Raw genomic sequence first — 22,854 nt, 5'->3', positions numbered from 1 at the left:
TTCATGGCATGCTGGCACAGACGTTGTCTTAGCTAGGGTCTTAGGATTTGGTCTTTGTAGTTTTCTTTTCCCTTGTTGCATCTGCTTGTTAAACATAGGAACTTCTTGTAATCCTTTTTTGATTATAAATGAAAAGTTTCTTTAATTTACATTCCAGTAAATATTTTATTTGTCGTTTTATGCATCTGATTTTTTTTAAAAATATTCTTTTTGATGTTATGACAAAAAGGGGGAGAAGATAAATGATAAATGATTTGATTAATCTATCAGTTGCTGGGTAAAGGCTCCCACACATTCACTAACAAGAACTGCAAGTTCTACATGGTTTGAGTGTTTTGCAGGTACAGAGAAGTGAAGTGAATCTTCAGAAGCAAACACTAGAAGCAAAAACCGTGGAAACTGAAGCAAGCTGAGTGCTGTCAAGCTTCAGAGATCAGAAGCAAGAAAGAAGAATGAATCAGAAGCACTGATAATAGAATTTGAATATCATTGTCTATCCTGTTCTGACAAAATTCTATTTGCTCTGATACATATAATGTTATGGCTCTGATACATTATTTGCTCTGATACATTATTTCAGCCTATATGGCTCTGATACATATAATGTGTTCAAACATACATTTTTATGTTCTAACTCGTTCATGCTGACTTTTGTCGTTTAGTTATTGTTCTGTAACATTTCAGGATGTAGAGATGCTCTGATGATGCTCTGGTACATTCAACAATGTTCTGATACAAATCTAGCATGAAGTGATGTTGGTAGACATTCAAAGTTCTTAAGCTATCCGAGGGAAGCAGAAATCAGAAGATGTGAATGTTCTAAAAGATCCAGAAAATTCAAATTCTGAAGCTGTCCTGAATGGAAGCAGAAGTCAGAAGCTGTGAATGTTCTGAAGATCAAAGAAAGTCAAGTTCTGAAGCTGTCCTGAATGGAAGCAGAAATCAGAAGCTGTGAGTGTTCTAAGGATCTAAAGAAATTCAAGTTCTGAAGCTGTCCAATGGAAGCAGAAGTCAGAAGCCATGAATTCTCTGAAGGCAGAAGCTTATATGATCGTCTCTACCGAAATAATCAGGGAAGTCTTTTATCAAAGTTCTTCGAGTATTTATTTCAGGGGGAGATTATTTATCTCAGGGGGAGATTGTTAATCTCAGGGGGAGACATATTCATATGCTTATGCTATAGCTGTGTAATTTGTCTTTTGCCGTCTACTCTTTCTGATCGCAAATTCATATCATTTATATATGTTTTTGTCATCATCAAAAAGGGGGAGATTGTTAGAACAAGATTTGTTCTTATCAATTATCTTAGTTTTGATGATAACAACAATATGAATTTTGCTTAAGATAATATGGTACTCTAATCCAATGCAATTTCCCTTTCAGGAAATATATATAAAGAGTACGCATAATTCAGCGCTCAGAAGTTGTATCTCAAATGGTTCAGCATGCAACATCAGAACATGGTCTGGCAAGACATCAGAAGATGGTCGAAGCAGAATCAGAACATGGGTCTATGGAAGCATCAGAAGAACATGAGATCAGAAGCACTGAAGATCAGAAGATGGTATCACGCTCAGAAGCACTTCAAGGTCAGAAGATCAGAAGATGCTATGCACCAAGCTGTTTTGACTCTGATGATATTCAAACGTCGTATTCACAAACATCAGATCAGAAGGAAGTACAGGTGGCAGACTACGCTGACTGACAAAAGGAACGTTAAAAGCTACTAAAGGCTACGTCAGTAGACACAGCGTGAACAAGGCTCGAGGTAGTTGACAAAAGCGTATAACATTAAGTGCAATGCTGTACGGAACACGCAAAGCATTAAATGCATTCAACGGTCATCTTCTCAACGCCTATAAATATGAAGTTCTGATGAGAAGCAAGGTTACCAATTCTTAACAACTCTGAACGAAAATAAACCTGCTGAAACGCTGTTCAATCAAAGCTCAGAATCTTCATCAACTCACTACATTGCTGTTGTAATATTTTAGTGAGATTAAGCTTAAACGTTAAGAGAAATATCACAGTTGTGATTATCGCTTTTAAGAAGCATTTGTAAACTCTTGAATAGATTACATTAAGTTGTAAGGAACTAGAGTGATCAGTGTGATCAGTATACTCTAGGAAGTCTTAGCAGTTGGCTGAGCAGTTTGTAACTAGAGTGATCGTGTTGATCAGAATACTCTAGAGAAGTCTTAGGAGTGAACTAAGCCTAGAGTGATCGTGTTGATCAGTAGACTCTAGAAAAGTCTTAGAGGGTATCTAAGCAGTTGTTCCTGGAGTGATCAGTGTGTGATCAGAAGACTCTGGAAGACTTAGTTGCGGACTAAGTGGAAAACCATTGTAATCCGTGCGATTAGTGGATTAAATCCTCAGTTGAGGTAAATCATCTCTGCGGGGGTGGACTGGAGTAGCTTCGTTAACAGCGAACCAGGATAAAAATAATTGTGCAATTTATTTTTATCGTCCAAGATTTAAAGTCACACTTATTCAATCCCCCCCTTTCTAAGTGTTTTTCTATCCTTCAATAGGTTTTATTAATAAATTACGTCGAGAGCATTACTAGATTCCCTCAGTTATATGACCTTACATACCAGTAATAAATATTTAGCCGGACATTATTTTAATTGACGGATCAGAATAGATATAGCAGGTGTCGCACGCTCGCGAAAAATGAACAGAGTCGCCACCAATATATTTATCCCATAAGGGAAAGGAATATCAGAAAACCTAACAAAGGAAGGAACAGGGTCTTGCGACCAGAGAATCAAGGTACGGGAGTCGGTTACGCAAGGGGAAGGTGCTAGCACCCCTCACGCCCATCGTACTCAATGGTATCCACCTATGTTTGTTTCTATCTAAAGGGTGTATAACTATGTCTATGTCTAAATGCGAAATGAATGCAAAATGTAGGGAAAATAAAGAATTGTACTCGCACGGGCCCTACCCCGCTGCCTACGTATCCTTTTCAGGAATCAGAGTTACCGTAGCTCGGCTCACGATTTTCTGTTTGTTTTTGTGTTTTTTATTGGGCGGAGTTAACGTTCGCGCTCTTGCATAAGGGATCGCCTACGATGCGTTCGAGCGGAAATAACGGTGCCCTTAGGAAGGAGAAAAAGAAATGATTGGTTTGTGTCTTTTAGGGTAGATGAGTGATGAACAGTTCCCAATACCGGGCCACTCACCACTTTCTCTACTTTGCTTTAGTCTGAACCATTGTTAGATGTTTTAAAGTGTTTTTGGTTGTGTATTTTTTAAGGGAATTTACTTCACGATTCGAATCACATAAAATGTATAATGATCGAGAAGCAGATTAGGGAATGAATCCCACTCGCTTCCATCCCATTATGTAATGTTTGAGAAACAGATTATAGAATGAATCTCACTCATTTCTCTCCCATTAATTAATGTTTGAGAAACAGATTAGGGAATGAATCCCACTCGTTTCTCTCCCATTAAGCAGCGACCGAGAAACAGATTAGGGAATGAATCCCACTCGTTTCTATGCCACTAAGCGATTGAGAAACAGATTAGGGAATTAATCCCGCTCATTTCTCTATCACTTTCTTAATGTGATTCGCATCTTCCTTTTATTAATGTTTTAAAGAGTTGAAAAGAAAAAGAATGCAATGGGGGACTAACCTATTCTCTAATCTAAGTTATTCTAATCTATAATTGGCCCTAAGGTTTAGGATAACTATCCTATCTTAATTCCCCTTAACAAAGAAGGAAGAGTCTAAGGGAACATGGCAAGCAATAGTAAGGAGTAAGCAACATCAAAGCAAGGAATGAGAGGCTAAGCATGGAAATGGGAGAAAGAGGCCCCAAGTCAGTAGCAAAACAAGGGATTGAATGTCCCAAATCAAATACAAAAGCATCACGGTATCATACAAAAATATCCACAAGAAGTTACCAAAGTATCGCGTGCGTCGTTACTTACCAATTAGCGGACAAACATCAATTAATCAAAACAAAGACAAGTGAACACATGAGCTAGGCTTGAAGTCAGTAGCAAACTCATTCATTTAGTTCCAATACCCTATGTTAATCTATATTAGTCAATTAGCATGAAACAATACAAAACTCTAACCAAAACTAGACAACACTAGGTTAATACTAGCTAAACGGTTTCAAATTGCGAATGAAGTTAGAAACATGCAATCAAATGGTACAAGTCAGTAGCAAATAGCCTATACTAGGTGCCTAAACAACCACAAAGTCATGCCAAGAAGTTCCACACAAAATTACGGGTCATTTGTACAAGTTACGGTGCAATCGTCAACAAAAAACAAGTTATTTACATGTGCGAAAGAAAAATCGAGTAAAATGGGAAAACATGATTTAAAGTTTTCAATTCCAGGTTTTAGGACCTCTAAACATCCCTAATTATATGTACAAAAAGGAACCAACATTGTTGCATGAATGCATTTCAATTTGAGAGCACGAACGTCACGAACATCTATTAGCAACGCATGTTAATCGAGTCAAACAACACTAACCAAATACCAATCAAAACAAAGAATTAGGAAATCATTTTTTGTACACAACATCATGGATTAGTCTACAGTAACTATACAAAAATTGGTGATTAAATTCTGATCCTAAGGTGTTAAACGAAATTACTTTGCAAAATCTATCAAAATCAAGAGAAACATGAGCATACCAAAGTAAATGATTTATTTAAAATAGCAAACTAGTTTCTAAAAATCTATAAAAAATACCACAATTATTTACACACATAGAAGTATCTAAAACATATTTTTGTTTATTTTTTATTTGAAAGAAAACTGAATTATGAGCTAAAAGTAGAAGAAAAAACAAAATTAGAACAAAACCTAAATCTGCCTAACAGGAGGGGTGTAGAAGTAAAAACAATGAAGAACTAAAACCAGTTATAAAGGCGTTTGGGCCCAAGCTAGGGGTGTGCAGAAAGCAAAAGATCCGCAGGCCCATGGTTAGTAGGGTGATCCATTCTTGATTTTTTGGGTCTAATCTTATTCAATTCAGCACACACAAAAACAGAGGATGTGATTGGGCTTAGGAGGGTATGCATAGCAATTTCGGATACAGGGCCCAAAAGCAATTTTGTTATGGCAGTTTTCAGAATTTTGAATCCAATCTTCAAACAATTAAACTATCAGTTAATCACATTAAACTCACGTTAATTCACAATCCTATCTCAATTATCACATTAATCTCAATTACTCAGCTAATCAAAACAAAATAAAATGAGGAATTAGGTTACTTGTTTTGTGGCTTTTGAACTTCTGAACGCGTCTTCTTCTTCCTTGAACTCAGGCGGTGCGGCGGTGGAACCAACGTCTCCGGCCAAAGCCTCTCCATCCGCTCCCTCACACTATTCCGTCTCAGTCTCTCTCGCGATCTCGATTAATGAAAACGGCGGCGAACCTCCTCTCCTCCGATTGTATTACGATGGTGGCGCGGCGGAGCTCCTTCTCCGTTCTGTTCCGATCTCAGTTCTCTCCCTCGATTCGAAGTCCCACCTCTCTTGATAACTTCTCCGGATCCATTTCTCTTCACATCGATCTCACTCAGTTCGTCTCCGATTCACACCTCTCGCTGATACGCAAATCGTCGAAGTTGTTACACGCAGAGCGATGACGATGTCGTGAGTAAAGTTGCAGATGCGCTTCTGAGTTGACGTTGAACACCGTTATTGTTGCAAGTAGTGATGGAGAATCGAAGATTGTTCTTCTATCTGATTCTTCTCCTTCTTCTGTTCTTGAGTATGCCGAGGCAATGATGTTGATACGTTGTTGTTGCTTGCAGGTCCGTTGTTGTAGCGGATTCAATGATGCTAAGCGAAGGCAAAGATCGTGATGAATCGATGATGATGATTGGAGATGAATCTTTGAGTGATTGTGCTTTTTCTGTTACAATTTTCTGCAGGTTCTTAGAGCAAGAAGCGAACTCAAGATTAGATGAATGATGGATGGAGATCGCAGGGAACGGTTATGGTTCGAGATTGATTTTTCTGAGTTTTTGATGAAAAACGAATCGTGGAGATGAGGGAGAGAGATTAAGAAGAGTCGAAGAATGGTGATGGAAGGTGAATCAGTGAAATGGTGTGTGTGAGAGAATGGTTCAGGAATCTGAATGAGGTTATTTCATGTGTGGATTCAGAGAGTATAATTGAAGATGATGAAGGTTTTGATGTTGTGATGAAGATGATGCAGAGAGGAAAATGAGATGAATCGAAAAATGAAGAATGGTCAAAAGAGGGAAGGCTTCAAGAATTGGTTTCAATTCAGTTATTGGTGAGTTTCCACTTCTGAACCGATTCTCTCTTCTTTTTTCTTTTTTCTGATATTTCGTTATGGATCCTTTCCCCCTCATTTTCTGTTATGAGGTTGTTAGGGATGGTTCTCGATTGAAGGGTGACGAATTTGGTTAATTGAAAGGGAGGGAAATTCTGTTTGAAGTTTGTTATATGGTGTGGGGATTCTGTTTTGACAGTTAGGTGTCGGTTAGAAGGGAATTGTTGGTTAGGAGTTTTAGAAATCTGTCAATGGCTTGGTAATTGTTATTGTGAACTGATATTTACTCTCCTTGTATTTTCTGTTCTGAGAATGGTTTTATGAGAATATATGGAGGGAAATTCTGTTTTGTACTGTTTCTGGTTTGTTTATGTGCAAGTGAGGTTCTGACTTTGGCTCTTCCTTGTGCGGCAGGTTTGGAATGTTGTAGATATGTGCAGGGACGAACATTGAATGTGCTACAAGTCTGTTTTGGTTTGAATCGGTGCTGTACGCGATTTATCCGCCATATATTGAAGTGAGCCGGTTTTGGTGTTTATTTGAATTTGGATTGGCTTGAGATGTCATAGCGGTTAAGAGGCAGAGCTACTGTTTTTCTTTGACATGTATCTATGCTTCCCTTGTAATAAGTAGCCTTAGAAATTTTGTGATGTAGTGATAGGATTGGATGTATAACGAATAGGGTATGTTGTATGGGATTTGAATGTATGTGAATGCTGTTTTGTACTCGGAACGAATGTAAATGGAACTTGAACAGCGATATTGAAATGTGGACTTTTTGCAATGGATTTTGAATGGAATTGTGAGTTTGTAATGAATGATGATGTTGAATGAAACTTGAAAAGGTGTTGGTGCTCTTGTAATCCTTGTGACCTCAAAGACCTGTTGCCAATACACAACATTGCACATCAAATCTTAAGAACATCGGCTCACTTTGGTTATCTACAAATTTAGATCCGCTTCACATCTCAACGAATGACTTCCAATCACCTTGCATCTTAAGAAAGCTTGGTTCACCTAACAAGTCTTCACCTTCAAATTTTAATGACAACTCTTGAATCTTTGACTTTAATTCTCACGGTCCAAATTAACTTGCTATTGAAGTAACAAATATATGATGAGAATTAGAAATTGTGTTGAGCAACTCAATCTTCCATGTTGTTGCATTTGTAGTTCAATCCCCCCATAACAATAATGTTTCGAAGGAATCCTTGAAGAAGATAATAATTGAGCATAGAAGAACGCCTTAACACGAAATCCAGTGAACAACAATCTTAGACACAATGTGTAGGTAACTCTAATCTCTTGATACACACGAGGATGTAGACCTTAATCCTTCGAACTTGGTACATCTTGAGAGATAGTACCACTGTATCCTTTGAATGAATGTGAGAGCCTCAAAGCAATATAGGAACCCTAATTCTTCACGATCCTTGATCCCAATGCCAGATTTATTGGTTAATGACGCATGATATGTAAGATGACCTAATGGAGGTATGTACATGAGACTATGAAATGCATAAGCCTAAGCCAGATGAAAGTTAGAGAGGTAGGACAAATTTGGGGTATGACAGCAGGTAAATATTATTCCGGGCATAAATAGACAATTTAACATAAACGATAAACAATAGTTAATGCTGAAAATAAAACCTGAATTAAATTGCATAACTGGAAGTATCAATCCGATAGTACCCAGTCTTGAATCCGAAAATGGAATTAAATTGCTAAAACAAATTCTATTCCTAAAACTAAATCTAAATTTTGAAGCTGGAAAAGAATTTAAATTGCAATAGTATTTTCGGTGTGGAAATCTATTGTTGAAAATAGGTTGGGAAGAAGACTTGAATGAGCTGGAAATAAATTGCAGACAAAAGGAATTTGACGACAGCAGGTTAAAACTTCACCCCCTTTTCAAATCTTCTTGCTGGGTATTTATAGAGTAGCATTAGGTTCTTGAATCTTGAATTGTTTCGTCTCAGTGCTTGCTTTACGGAGGAAAAAATAGGCGGAGAGATAATAGGGTTGACGACGCTTCTTCTCTGGGTGTGAATGTGGGACTCACGTCACACACTAAAATAAATGAGGCATGCCGACCGGCAGTAGGGGTGGTTGAGGAACGGTGTGGCCTGGTGGGTGCCACTCGTCATGGGCCACTAGGTGACGTGCATCTCCATCTTCATCTTGGGCTTTTGGTTCATGGAGGCTAGGCTGACATGTAAATTAAGCTAAATATATGATACGTTTTCGTGTTATCACAGAGGCTAGGCTGATAGTGCAAAAGTTGTAACACCCTAATTTTTAAGTTATTATTTTATTTGATTATTTATGATTTAATTGTATTTTAGTGTATTTACTAGGGGCGGTAATTGAATTAATTTGGGCAATGGAGGTATGTGACCTTGAGGTGAGAGTGTAAAGAATAATTAGAGGTTGTTAGAGTTAAATTAAAATAAAGAGTTTGGTTTAATAATTAAAATAATAGTATTTTATTAGATTTATTTAATTTTAAGGAAAGATAAAGGGTTTGGGCAAATAATATAAATTTTGAGAAGTGGAAGGGAGGAAGGAGTAACATGGATAGGAGTTTGGGTCAAAATTATAATTATAATAAGATTTACCCTAATGATATAAATTAGGAGCATAACCAAAGTTTAAGAGTTTTTTAGTTATCAATACGTAAAAAAAACAGAATTTGAGAAAGAGGGGCTACAGGACTAAAAAGGAGAGAAAGAGCTTACAGTATAACCAATTTTTTAAGTGTATAATGAACTCCCGATTAATGATAAAGATATTGCAATTTATGAAATATATATTTTCTTTGCGATTGTTTAAGGTAACAACAAGTTTAGGGCTATCATACCCCAAAATTTGCCCCTAATTTTCCTTGTTGTCTTATGATTTTATTTCTTTTTATTTTGATTTTATTTCATTTAAAATCAAATAAAATCAAAATAAATTAAAATCAAATCATGTAAAAGATTTCTATTCACAAAAACATGACCAAATGCATTCCATAATCCCAATCACACGTGAAAAAAACCTTGGAAAATAGATTGGAGCTTGAATAAGAAAGTTTTCATTTGATTTTCAAACAAAAATCTTTTGCAATGAATCAAATTGTTTCTTTCCAAAACTCCTAACCCTAAATCATCCCATATAAATACCTAAAGTGTGCAGCCTCCCTCTCCATGAAACCCTTGCCTCAAAGTGCCTCTCAAAAGTTCCAAAAAATCTCAAACAACACAACTTTTCGTTTTCGGATCTTCAGCCTCCTTCAAGGTTAAGCAGTCATTCCAATCTTCTCTACAGGTAGTATGAAGTGATAATGGACCAATGATAATGTCCCATAACATGCATAACGTTAATCTCATGTTCATATTATTCATACACTATTATTTTTTCGTTTATCATGTTTTGACGTTTTTCCATTAAATCTAATGTTTTGTATGAGTTCATGGTATTGTTTAAGACAGGATTGGGCCTTTAGAATGAAGTTTAAACGCGTGGAATAGAATCCACCATTTCTAGGGCAAAGAGAAGCTTCCCATCGGTTTCATATTTATGGACGTTTATAGCCCAAACTCACGTCATATTTGTATTCAGAAGAAGATTTCCAGTCGACCTGTGCTATTTGTGTTTTCGTTTGATCCGTTTTCTGCAGGTGTTCAAAGTGCAGAATTTTGCTACGAAATCTTCATGAGGAAACCATAGCTAAAGTGCAGCAGATTCGTAGCTATTATGGGTCAAAATATCCAGGTGATGAAGGATGGGGAAGATGAACGCGTGGCGTTTTAGGCTCTTCTGATTCGTTGGTTCGTTACGCGCGGGGCCCAGTCGGAGTATTTGTTTGACTTTTTTCCAATTTTCACATGTTTTGGTTTTTGTTAATTGATAATTGGTATTCTAACAACTAACCATTGCACCTCAATTGGTCAAGGGTGTATACTCATGACCTAGGAAACCAGGGATCGATCCCTCGGTGTGTTTTATTTGTTTTCTTTGTTCTAACTTTATTTTCTAACCTATTTTTATTACAAAACCATTAACCAATAAAACCATAAATAACTAACCAATAATTTAACTTCACCATAAAATTTTAAATATTTTTTTAATTTTAATAAATTAGTAAATTAGGTTTGATAATTTTAAATATAGCTTTTATTTTCTTTATAATTTAATTAAATAGATTTAAGTTAGTTAATGATTTAAATAACTTAATAATTAATTTTAATTTAGGAATTAATCAAGTAATTTTAATTTAATTAACCATTAGTTTTTTTTATTTTCTTCCGATTTCTTCTCATCTCAAAATCCCGTGTATGGCGCATGTTTGATTTATTTTATTGCTTTTATTTAGACATTAGAATGTATATAGGTCAAAAAATGTAAATATTTAAATAAGTCTCTTTACTTTCCCGCATTTTTAATTTCCGTATTTTTGTTGTATATATATTATGCTTAGATGTATGCTAATTAGGGCGTGTATGGCAAGATAATTTAATCAATAGTTAGCTCATCAAAAATAGAAGATAAATTGTAATCGAATACAACACACTTTGCACGCACTCACCCCTAAGGCACGCCCCTCTTGGTTGCCTTCAATTAAAAGGTCGTGTCCCTCGAAATGTAGAGGTATCCGTTAGCAAAGTCTCTCGATTAACAATTATTGCAAAGATCATAAGTCCCTCGATGACCCGCGATGTTGCCTACGATAATATGATCTAGTCCCTCGAATGGTTGCCTACGAAACAATGATCGTCCCTTCGAATATTGCTAAAGGTACCTCTACCTGTTGCCTTCAAACTAGGGGTGTTCGTGGTGCGGTTTTGTTCGGTTTTGAGCATAAAAGTCATCCTAACCGCGAGAAAAAAATGCATGCGGTTCGGTTTGGTTCGATTAATTTTTAAAAAGTCATCCAAACCAAACCAAACCAAACCAATGCGGTTAGGATCGGTTCGGTGGCTGCGGTTTACACCATGTGTACTGGAATAAAAAAAAAGGAAAATAATTCATTCTTCCATACATATATTACATATATTACAATACCATTAAAAAGAAGTTTTTCATACTAATTACACCAAAACAATTCATTCTTCCATATAAGTATTTTACACCAAAATTACAACCATATAAGTGTATCATGTATTTTACATATACTACATACTAAATTACTAATATAAATTCAGTTATTCATACTACATATTAGATACAGTTTTTCATACTAATAAACTATATACTAACTAATCAACTACATACTACATATATACAAGTATCAGATAACTTCAGATATAAATATTAATACAACATTACAACTTCAGGATTAAATATCATAAATACTGTCATACCCTATTTTTTGACCCCCCTGAGATGACATATATTCAGGATTTTCATCAGGTCAAAACAAGTACCCAGAGCAGTCACTTCTTCATCTGGCATTTAATCAAGGATGTTCAAAGACAAGAAAACTCAGGCAAAGGATCAATCAATAGAAGGATTGGTCTCTAACACAATCATAGGACTCAAAAGCTTCACTTTTATATTCACCTATGATTGATTAGACACCCAGTCATTTGAGTACAGGTTTACTCAGGTCACCAGACTAGGGTTTTTGAGCCTATCAAGGATTGAAATCAGGGATCACCTTTGGGAAACCCTAAAAAGCCCCAGGGGATCATTCAAGGACATCAATCATATTAAAATAGCTCATATGACAAGATCCACTGGACATCACACCTCAATTCAAGGCCTACAGTCATCATTTTCATCTGGTCGACAATTAGGGTTTTTGACCTAATTCACCAGGATAGTTGACTTTTAATCAGGACATGGATCCAAGACTCAAAGCATGACTCAAGAGCTTCTATTCCCTCAATATAATCCATTCACATCACTCATTTGAAGAGGAGATTTTGATTCATCACAAAAGTCCAAGAATTCACATCATCTGAAAAAGTCAACTGCATAGGATTACCTTTGACTTTTTGGAAATTTTGGTCAACCATGACTTTTGGAGTTTTAAATCATCAATGTATGATATTTAAAGTCATTTGATCAAAGAAAATCAAGAAAATCAATCAAAAAGTCAAAAGTTTGACTTTTCATACTTTGAAAATTTTCTAAGTGTTTTCAAGTGATTTTTGCCAAACTTTGGAAGGGATTTTCTTAAAATTTCACCTACAAACTGAAAAAAACTTCCAACATGAAAGTTGTAGATTTTGATCAAATAAACAACTTTGACACATATGATGTTTTGGCTAAAAATTAACCATTGAAGAGTTATGGAGCTTCAAAGTGGCTGCCTTCACAAAACATGCAAGAAAACCCTAGTTTTCTTCAAACTTCATAGGACTTTTTCACTAATTTCCCTAAAGAATTTGGGCAAACACTAAGCTAATGAATCAAAGTACATATTAAGGGCTTTCCAAATTGTGTTCAACCTCTCCCAAATTCATTTTGAGCTAAGAGATATGGTTGATCAAAGTTAGGCACTTGAAGTGAAAATTATAGGTCATGTACAATTTGAAACTTTGCAATTTTGTGCAAGTGACTTCTCCAAATGATGCTACCCGACCTCTAATGCATGTGAAGACATGCCATACATCCAAATTCATCATTGCATAAGGATTAGAGAAGATTCCCAAAAAACAAAGGCATGTGATAATGTAATGATTGCATTTTTGAATTTATGGCAAATGGTGAATCATCAAGGAATCTTGCTCTAAGCCAATTAGAACTCTCCTATGAATCATAAATTTTCCCTAAGATCATACAAGATCAATGGTTGGGGAAGCTAGCCCGAAAATGCATCATTGCATTTGGGATCTTTTCAAATTTTCTTCATGGCTAAGAAACCAAACTCACTTCACTAAGCAAGCTCACTACACACAATTACTCTGAACCAATTGCCTATAAATAGAGGGCTCTTTCTCATTCAGAAAACACACAAAAGCAACCATATTTCTTGCTTTCTCTTTCTCTTCTCATGCTTATGGTTTTTCAAAGTTCTTTGGCAAGAAGAATCGTTTTCTTCAAACCAGAGCTTATCTTTGGAAAGTAAGCATTCTAACATCTCAAGGGGGTTCATTTGAGGTGATCCAAGCACCTGGATCACTTCTGTAAGTGGAGGAACACCATTGTTGCTCTCACTTTGGAGCTGTTGCAGTTGGAGGTCCATAGAGCAATTCAGAAGGTTTCCAACAAAGCCAAGCATCCAGACACGTTCCTCAGGTCATAGTGAAGCTGTTCAGATGGCTGCAGCTCATCTGTAACTCAAGAATCATCACCCTCTATGTCCACTTGAAGCTCAAATCGAGGGAGGTCCATAGAGAAATTCAGAAGGTTTGAGGTCACAACAAGCATCTAGTTAGCATCACTGAGTCCCAAGGAAGCTTTTAGGATCATTCATACAAGCCCAGGTGCTCTCTAACATCCTCACGATCTCCATTTTCAGAGGTAAGTTTCTCAACTCCACCTCTTTAATTTGTGTATCTTTTTGGTTAAAACTCAACATCATTTCATTCAACATCATAAGAGGATTAAAAACCCTCTATCATCAGTCATTTATGCTTCAGTATAGCCATTTATTTTAAATTTCAAATTTTAGGGTTCTTCATGTATTTTAGATAATTCAGTAGATGTAGTTAATATAAATTCATATTAGTTACATATTTAGAATCGTGAGTGAATTTAGAGCAAGTTTGGTCTTTACATCTTTGCAAATGGTTGAGAAATGAGCAAGTTCACAAATTCAAAATTTGAGAGCTTGAGGAAGAAGACGACTATGGCTATGGCGCGCAAATTTCAAATCTCTGGGCAGAGTTTATTTTATTTTCAATGGTAGGCGTTTTCTAAACGAATGAATAACTTGCCCTAGTGGCCTCACATGCGCTCTTAGTCTCCTCATGCCTCAAGTCTGGGGTTCGAATCCCCCTCGCCCCATACTTTTTGATTCTTTTATTTTTCAATGATTTATCACTTGTTTTGAAACATAACCAAATGGGTGTGTGTTATAATCACCAAGCGCGCGTTGGCTCAGTGGTGTTATTTTGAGCTGGTGACTTAGAGGGCGTGTGTTCAAACCTTGGAGGAGACAAACCCAATTTTTTACCACTATTTTTCTTTGTTTTATTCACAAACTTCACACAATTATTTAACCTATCAAATAAATCCATTTTCACCTCATATTTCACACACTTGTTATTTAATATATCTATTTTGTGAATAATCAAAAAAATCATAAAAATATTATTTGTTTTATATATATTTTTTAGGTTTAAAATGGCATGTTTTAAGTGTTTTCTTAAATACTTTAAATATATATCTTCATTTTGTTTTAACCTAATTATTTTGGTGAATAATTTTATGATAAAACCCTAATTTATTTAGGTCTTAATTAGGTATAGATTTCATCTTTGCCTTAATTAAGTTGACTTTTGTCAATGTTCAAAACTGTTTTCAGTCTCCGATTAAACAGATGATTAAGGTTTTCAAACAATAAAGCCTTATATCATTTCAAAATCATTCAACTGTTTTCATAAACAGTAAATCATTTTCATTGGGCCTCTATTAGAGTGTAAGACCCAACACCTTCTTTCTTTTCATAGTTTGTTTTCAAAAACTGTATTTTCAAAATCTCCTTTCTGTTTTCAAAACATTCTTCTGGTATTTGAAGGGCATTATTCCCGGTGAAACTCTTCAGATACCTATGTGACCTTTGTCCATCTTCACTTCTTCTGTTTTCAAAACCCTTAACTGTTTATAATAAATATTCAACTGTTATCAACAAAACAACAAAAAATTACTGGTAAGGCTTTGTACATACTTCTTCAAAGGCCTCCACTCCATCCAGGTTAGGCTTTACAAGCTTTCAATTTACAGTCTTTGTTTAAATTACTGTCAAATATAAACTGTACATATATTTGTTTAGAACTACGTTTGAGTGTAAACCCTAGGACAGTTAAACTATATATATATATTATAGGAATATGGCCTAGGATTGAGAATGTCTTCCCGGTGAAGGCTCTTTCCTAATTAGAGATCTGTAGTTCAAACCCCCAAGATGAATTATTCCCGGTGAAACATCTTGGCAAAAACCTTAGAATCCAAAAAAATAGGACACATCCACCCAAACAGGAATTATTCCCGGTGAAACCTCTTACCCATTTGCTTAGAGCCAAAATAAGTTCAAAACTACATAGCTTTCTCTTGTGCTATAACAAGGACCCTCGATTAGCCTCCTCTTGGGCTTTGTACAAGGACCCACAGGCTTCTTAAAAGCATTTCCAGCTTCCTGTTGAACTTGTATACAAGGACCCATCAGGTTTCTTATAAACATAGGAACAGGTCTTTAGTCACCTTTTAACATACCCTGGTGAGTTTCTTCCAATTTAAACCAGACCTTAAACAAGCTAAGATTGTCTCAATTTCATATTGAGTACACTTTTTGGAATGAGAGACATGGGAGAGTCTCTGTCACCCTTATCTTCATTAATCTTCCTTAGCAGAGTCTAGGACCCATGTTTTGTTTATCCTCAGTCAATGTCAGCCTTCATCTTGGGCTTTAAACAAGAAGTCTCACTAGATAATCTTTCTGCCATCATTTTTAACAAAAATCCCTGGAAAGGGTCAGCCTCCACACATTCTTTCATTTTAACAAAAACCCCTGGAAAGGGTTAGCCTCCACACCATTCTTTCATTTCAACAAAAACCCCTGGAAAGGGTTAGCCTCCAAATCATTCTTTCATTTCAATAAAAACCCCTGGAAAGGGTCAGCCTCCAAAATCACTCATTCAAATCCAAAAATTCATTCTCTTAAGAGATAATTTCCCCAAAAGAGTCAAAACCCCTGGAAAGAGTCAGCCTCCAAAAACATGATAAAAATTCAGTCTTTTAATAGTCAATTTCTCCTGCTGAGTCAAAACCCCTGGAAAGGGTTAGCTTCCAAAAAAATCAATCTTTTAATAAATAAATCAATCAAAAGCCTCAAGCTTGGGCCTCATGCAAGCCAGCTAAAAAAATCAAATCTTTTATACAGTAGATAGACATAGCTTATCTCTATAGAGAGATATTTTTACTACTCTACGACATTCAAACAAACAAACATTACACATTTCAATTTCAATCAAAGTCTCCCATTTAGGATTTTGAAAGGCATGAGCTGGCAGTAAAACCCAGACATGTGATTAACTTTCCCTAATTTGGACGAGCATCTTTCTTTCATTTAAGAGATACTAGCATACTTGCAAACACACAAGTAAGGTCACTCTCTTAATGAAATGAATTCAGTTATTCTGTCACTCTTTTAATGATTGTGGTGGAATAGTAGAAATACTTCTCTATAAAGATGACTTCATGTCTCTTTACTGTAAACAGAGATTTAATTCAAAGCTTCAACCTTGAGCTTCAAGCAAGGCACCAAAAATAATTAATTTCCCTAGTTAGTTCCCCGAACTACATTAAGCTCTGACTTCCATTAGGGATATGTAGGCATGAGGTTCACAAGGAATCTCAGCGAGTGATCGGAAAAATAGCAAGTGTACTATTTTCACCGGTGTAGTTATAATGGGTTTTACCCCAAGTATCGATCACGAGGATTGCGTAGGAAACACAAGTTATTTGAGTCAATTAAATAAAAGAGCAAATAGGTGTTTTGTTATAATGCAATAAGTAAATTAAAATAAAAGAAATAATAAAAATAAGCTGAAATTAAAGTTTGACTTTTTAGATGTAATTTGAGGTAATGCCAGGGTAGGTGTTTGATCTTCCTTATAATGACTCTGTAAAAAGATCTCTTCAACAAGTTCATAGAATGCAACTATTTGTTCTTAAGGGTGTTTCCCTAAGTCCTTAGTGGAAAACCTTTTGGTTTGCAATCCTATTGCCTAAGTCCTTAGAAACAAAGGTTTGCAAACCAAAGATGTAAATAATCAAGAATGTTCAAATAACCTTTCGGTATCCGTAGTCCTAGGTGATAACTACTAGATCAAATTGTTTAAAAACCTTAACAACCGTAGTCCTACAAATTGTTAACCGTAGATCAATCTTTGTTTTTCCGACAAAGAAGGCATAAAAACATTAAACAATCAAATTGCATAAAACTAATACTTGATTAAAGAAATACGGAATTCAAAAGTCATTACAATTCAAATCAGGGACACCCCCTGTCATTGGGGGGTTTAGCCTCTCATAATATTCAAGAAACCAAAATCAAAGAGTTTAGACATTACAACAATTAGGAGAACTCTGATCTTCAATGGTGTCCACCGTTGAATCTCTTCGTCTTCCCAATCCTTGATGAAGCTATCTCTCCTTTCTTCTCAATTCTATCGTACAATCCAAAAAGTGCCTTCTCCTTGTCTCTCAATCCTCTTTTAATCCCTCTAGGTTTTCAGATCTCAGCCGGAATACCCAAATTGCCCCCGGAACTTTAAAATTGTAAAAACATAGAAAATCAGAAATTTTGTCCGCACAGGCTGACACGGCCGTGTCACTTGACACGGGCTGACCGTGTCAGCTTCTGCCACTTTTGGGGAAAATTCTTCGGCAGGTCGGACACGGCCGTGTCACTTGACACGGTCTGACCGTGTCCGACCCTCCCTCTTTTGGCTTTGACTTCAACATCAAAGTTGTAGCCCTTTTCGTTAGCGAAATTTTGCCACCGGAACCGCGTCATTCCGAGTTACGAAACTCCAGTTATGATCAAAATACTACACGCCTGTCACGATTTTCAGCTTCTGTTACACCAACACTTGTGCAATTTCCATCTGATCCAGAATTAACCTACAACCACCAAGTAGAGAGATCAAAAGCATCTAAAAAGACATGATAAAGGGCACAAAAACATAATGCAAGCAATTAACTAATATTAAAGGAATCAACGAAAAACTCATGAAAACAACCACAAAGTGTTACCAAGTATGACGATCTTATGCCAAATTTATGACGAAATTAAGTAGAAATGGTGACCGATCACAACCCCAAACTTATCTCATTGCTTGTCCTTAAGTGATGCAAGAGATCAAACCGAGGTCACCTTAAAATTTTCTTTTCCACAACATAGTCGATGTCTTTCGCAACTTACTTCCCTTTCTTGATTAAGCTTTTGGACTTATCAAACCTTGTTGTCCATCACACTTCACAACAGAGTGTATTTCACCTGCAAACTTTTCACACTTCTCACATTGTCTCTCGGGGTTAGAGTGTTTTTCGCTCAACATCACGATATGCAATATCAACCCTTGACTTTGCATACATCATACTTTCACTACACAAAAAGAGTTCACACACTTTTGAGGACTTTTTAGGTTGTAACGGGGCTGAGGTGGAAGAAAGGGTAAACAAGAGAGTGATATGCAAATGATTTATGAACTAGCACTTATGTTATTTTTCTTGTCTTTGTGTTCGGTTTTGTGTGAGGGGGTTTCTTCTTAGACTCTCCTTTTTACCTAATTTCTGGGTAATCAACATCGTTCGAGTCTTTCAAATCTTTTTAGGCAAGTGTTTCAAACTTTTTTTTTTCTTTTTCTTGTGCTTTACACGTTTTTCTTATCCTTTTTTTTTCATATCACAGTTGCCCTTTTATTTTCTTAAGCCCCACCCCAAACTTACGATTTCACACAAGTTCAAAAGAAACAATAATTACACAAGTGCCAAACAAAAGTGATAGAATTATGGTTAAGGATGACATGTGTGGATTTAAACAAACAAGGGGGAATGGCGCAACGGGTTTAACGAGGGATAAAACAAAAATAAATGAAGGACGGAAAGGCTCTGGGGAGAACAAACAAGTGCCTCAGTGTGTGATTTCATATTTGTACTGTGTCGGCAGGACAAACGCAAAATTAGAGAGATAAAGTCATACCTGATTTCACTCTCATGATGATCTTTACATGTGTTTGGCTTTTTATGTTCCTCACCATGTAAGCTAAGTTTGCAGTTTCAACAAACCCTTTATGTCATGTGACTTCCTTTCCGGCTCGATTTCACCACTTACCTTCTCAGTCCAGTTCTTCAAGTTGCGTCCGACACTTTCGGCTATGTCCACTTCCAAAGTACCTCGAGAGATTAAGTTCGGGTTGCACCTTTCATCCACTAACTACCAATCATCAGTCATTCGGCATCCATCACTCAATCTATAACACAATGTCAACACAACACACAAACAAAAACAAAAATGGAAAACAACTAAAAGCAAATGCAAAGAACCCCTCCCACACTTGAACTAAACATTGTCCTCAATGTTTTAGAACCAGCCTCAGAGAGGTTGCTTACAGAGGTATTGCATTCCAATGATCACTTCCTCGATTCCACTGGAGATGCTCTCTTTTATTTCCTGAAAATAAAACAAACAACCAGAAAGATTTATTATTAAAACCGTGGGTTGCCTCCCACGAAGCGCTTCGTTTAACATCGCATGGCTCGACGGTCCATTACCCTTTATTATGGAGGGTATTTCCTTCTCCAAACCTTTTTGCTTGTTACTTTCTCCACCAAGAACTCATGAAGATGAAAGGCATGGACCACTTTTCTCTTTAACTCACTTTCAACCTTCATCTTCTCACCTTGGTTTTCTTCTTTCTTTTTCTTCTTAACTTCTATAGCGACCTTAGGACTTTTGATAGAAGCATGAGCTAGTTCCACCTGAGAAGCTATGCTTGAAACTTTTTCTTGGAGATGTTTAGGACTTTTGTCTTCTCCCTCACTTTCGATCATACCAACAGAAGCTTGATCATGTACACCTTCACTTTGTTTCTTGACTTCTAACATCTTCAAGGTTACTTCTTCATCAAATGATTTCACCGTTAGAGTCCCTTTCTCAATGTCAAAGTTGCAACGACTTGTCAACAAAAATGGTCTCCCAAGAAGGATAGGAGTTTCTTCATCTTCAGGACTGTCCATGATGTGGAAGTCAACAGGGAATACAAACTTGTCAATCTCCACTAATACGTCTTCAGCTATCCCATATGATTTCTTGATGGTGTGATCAGCGAACTTCAACTTTGTCTCACTTTCACTTATCTTTCCCAATTCGAGCTTTTTAAAGATAGATAGTGGCATTAAACTCACACTAGAACCCGAATCAATGAGTACCTTTTTAAACATTCTGTTCTTGATAGTGCATGGTATCGCCGCTGCTCCAGGGTCTTTCTTCTTGATGGGAATCTTCCTTGCTGGAGAGACTATACTACACTTTTCTGTTGCAATTTCTGGTTCTCCCCCCATTGGCCTCTTTTTACCGATAACCTCCTTCATAAACTTCTTGTACAAAGGCATTTGCTCAAGTGCTTCAAAGAAAGGTAGATTAACCTCTAATTTTTTAAACAAGGCTGCAAACTTCTCAAAATCCTTCTCTGTTGAATTCTTCTTTGTCACTTTAGAGGGAAAAGGAAGCTTGATTGCCGGTTTAGCATCTTTCTTATTTTTCTCTTCAAGTTGCTTAACCGGTGGTATCACAATTTCGGGCTCTTTCACATTCTCTCTTATCTCCAAATCTACCTCAATCACAAAGGGGTCATCTATTTCCTCTTTTTCTTTTTCCGATTCTGCCACTTTCTTACTCCTTGTAGTAACAGCATTAATCTTCTCTAGATTTTTCTGATCTTTCACAGTTTCGTTCGGATAGTTTCCTTGTGCCTGTAGAGTGAGATGTTGTGCTATTTGACCTATTTGAACTTCAAGATTTTTGATTGAAGCCGTGGTGTTCCTGAGGTTGGCTCTTGTCTCTTCTTGAAACTGAGAGTTTTGGGTTGCCACTTTTTCAAGAGCGATCTCCCAATCTTCTTTCTTTGGTACCTGTTGTTGAAATTGTTGAGGATGATGTTGGAATTGTTGTTGATATGGAAGTTGTTGTTGTGGTTGCGCTGGAGTTTGAAATTGGGTTGATCCTTGCTTTTGAAAGTTTCCTTGTTGGTCCTTCCATGCGAAATTAGGATGATTTTTCCAACCCGGATTATAAGTATTGGCGTATGGATTATTTTGCCTCAACATATGAATCTGTTCCACCTGTTCCTGCGTTGCCACACAATGCATAGCAAAATGTGGTCCACTACATATTTCACATACAACTGAGGCAGCTGGTTCAATTTGTGTTACCTTTTGTTCACTAAGATTCATCTTCTTCAGTCTTCTTTCTACTTCAGCTGCAATTTGGTCTTCCATTTTAACTACCTGATCAGCAAGCTTCAAATCAATTTTACCTTCTGGTTGGCTCATAGCGCGGTCATATAACTCAATGTGCTCATTGGCGGCAATCGCTTCTATGATTCTCTTGATACCAGTGGCTGTTGCAAAGTTAGTTGAGCCACCGGCAGCAGTGTCGATAAGCTGTTTTGTCTTAAGTCGGAGGCCATTAACAAAAGTCTGCATTTGCTCGGTTGGGTCCATGTTATGAGTAGGACAAGCAACCAAACACCTCTTGAACCTTTTATATGCATCTCCCAACGATTCCCCTTCTTTCTGCTTAAAATTCACTATATCATATCTTTTTCGAATGAAGACTGACGCGGGGAAGTATTCGTTCAAGAAAGCGGTTTCCATCTGTTGCCATGTTGTGATGCTTCCAGCTGGAAGTGAGTAAAACCACTCTTCCGCATCTTCAGATAAGGTAAAAGGAAACATTACAAGTCTCTTAGCTTCTTCAGAATGACCTTCAATCTTTAATGACGTTGTCGTGGCGAGGAATCTTTGTAGATGCTTATTTGCATCTTCATTGATTCGTCCCGCAAACGGCTTGCTCTCCAACTGTCGGATAGTTGAAGGATGAAGTTGGAAGTGTGCAACATTGACCGGTTGGTTTACAATGGTCATTTTTCCAAGCGGTGCATTGGCCCTTCCATAATCACCCAAAAGTCTCTCTGGAGGAGGTGGATCAGCTGCCACAGTTTCAGGCTCAGAATCTGACTGCTCGGACTGAATAGATATTACTTCTTCGTCTTCTGATTCTGAAACTACAGGGGAGTCTTCTTTCGATGCCAGTCTTTTTCGCTTGACTTCTCGGAGTCGTGCTCTCAATAGTCTTTCTGGTTCTGCGTTAAAAAGAAGTTCAGCTGAGGCTTTACCTCGCATACAAGATTAGAAATCGATTAGTAGATAAGTTAAAAAAATTACAATTAAAATAAGCAAATAAAAATTTCAGCAAAAAGAATTTTAATTGCAGAGCAATAAAATTTTAATTGACTAAAATAAAACTTATATTTTGGCAATCCCCGGCAACGGCGCCAAAAACTTGATCGGAAAAATAGCAAGTGTACTATTTTCACCGGTGTAGTTATAATGGGTTTTACCCCAAGTATCGATCACGAGGATTGCGTAGGAAACACAAGTTATTTGAGTCAATTAAATAAAAGAGCAAATAGGTGTTTTGTTATAATGCAATAAGTAAATTAAAATAAAAGAAATAATAAAAATAAGCTGAAATTAAAGTTTGACTTTTTAGATGTAATTTGAGGTAATGCCAGGGTAGGTGTTTGATCTTCCTTATAATGACTCTGTAAAAAGATCTCTTCAACAAGTTGATAGAATGCAACTATTTGTTCTTAAGGGTGTTTCCCTAAGTCCTTAGTGGAAAACCTTTTGG

This window comes from Vicia villosa, linkage group LG4 (genome assembly GCF_029867415.1).
Source record: "Vicia villosa cultivar HV-30 ecotype Madison, WI linkage group LG4, Vvil1.0, whole genome shotgun sequence".
NCBI classification, from domain to species: Eukaryota; Viridiplantae; Streptophyta; class Magnoliopsida; order Fabales; family Fabaceae; genus Vicia; species Vicia villosa.
Note: the sequence above shows the minus strand (reverse complement) of the source record.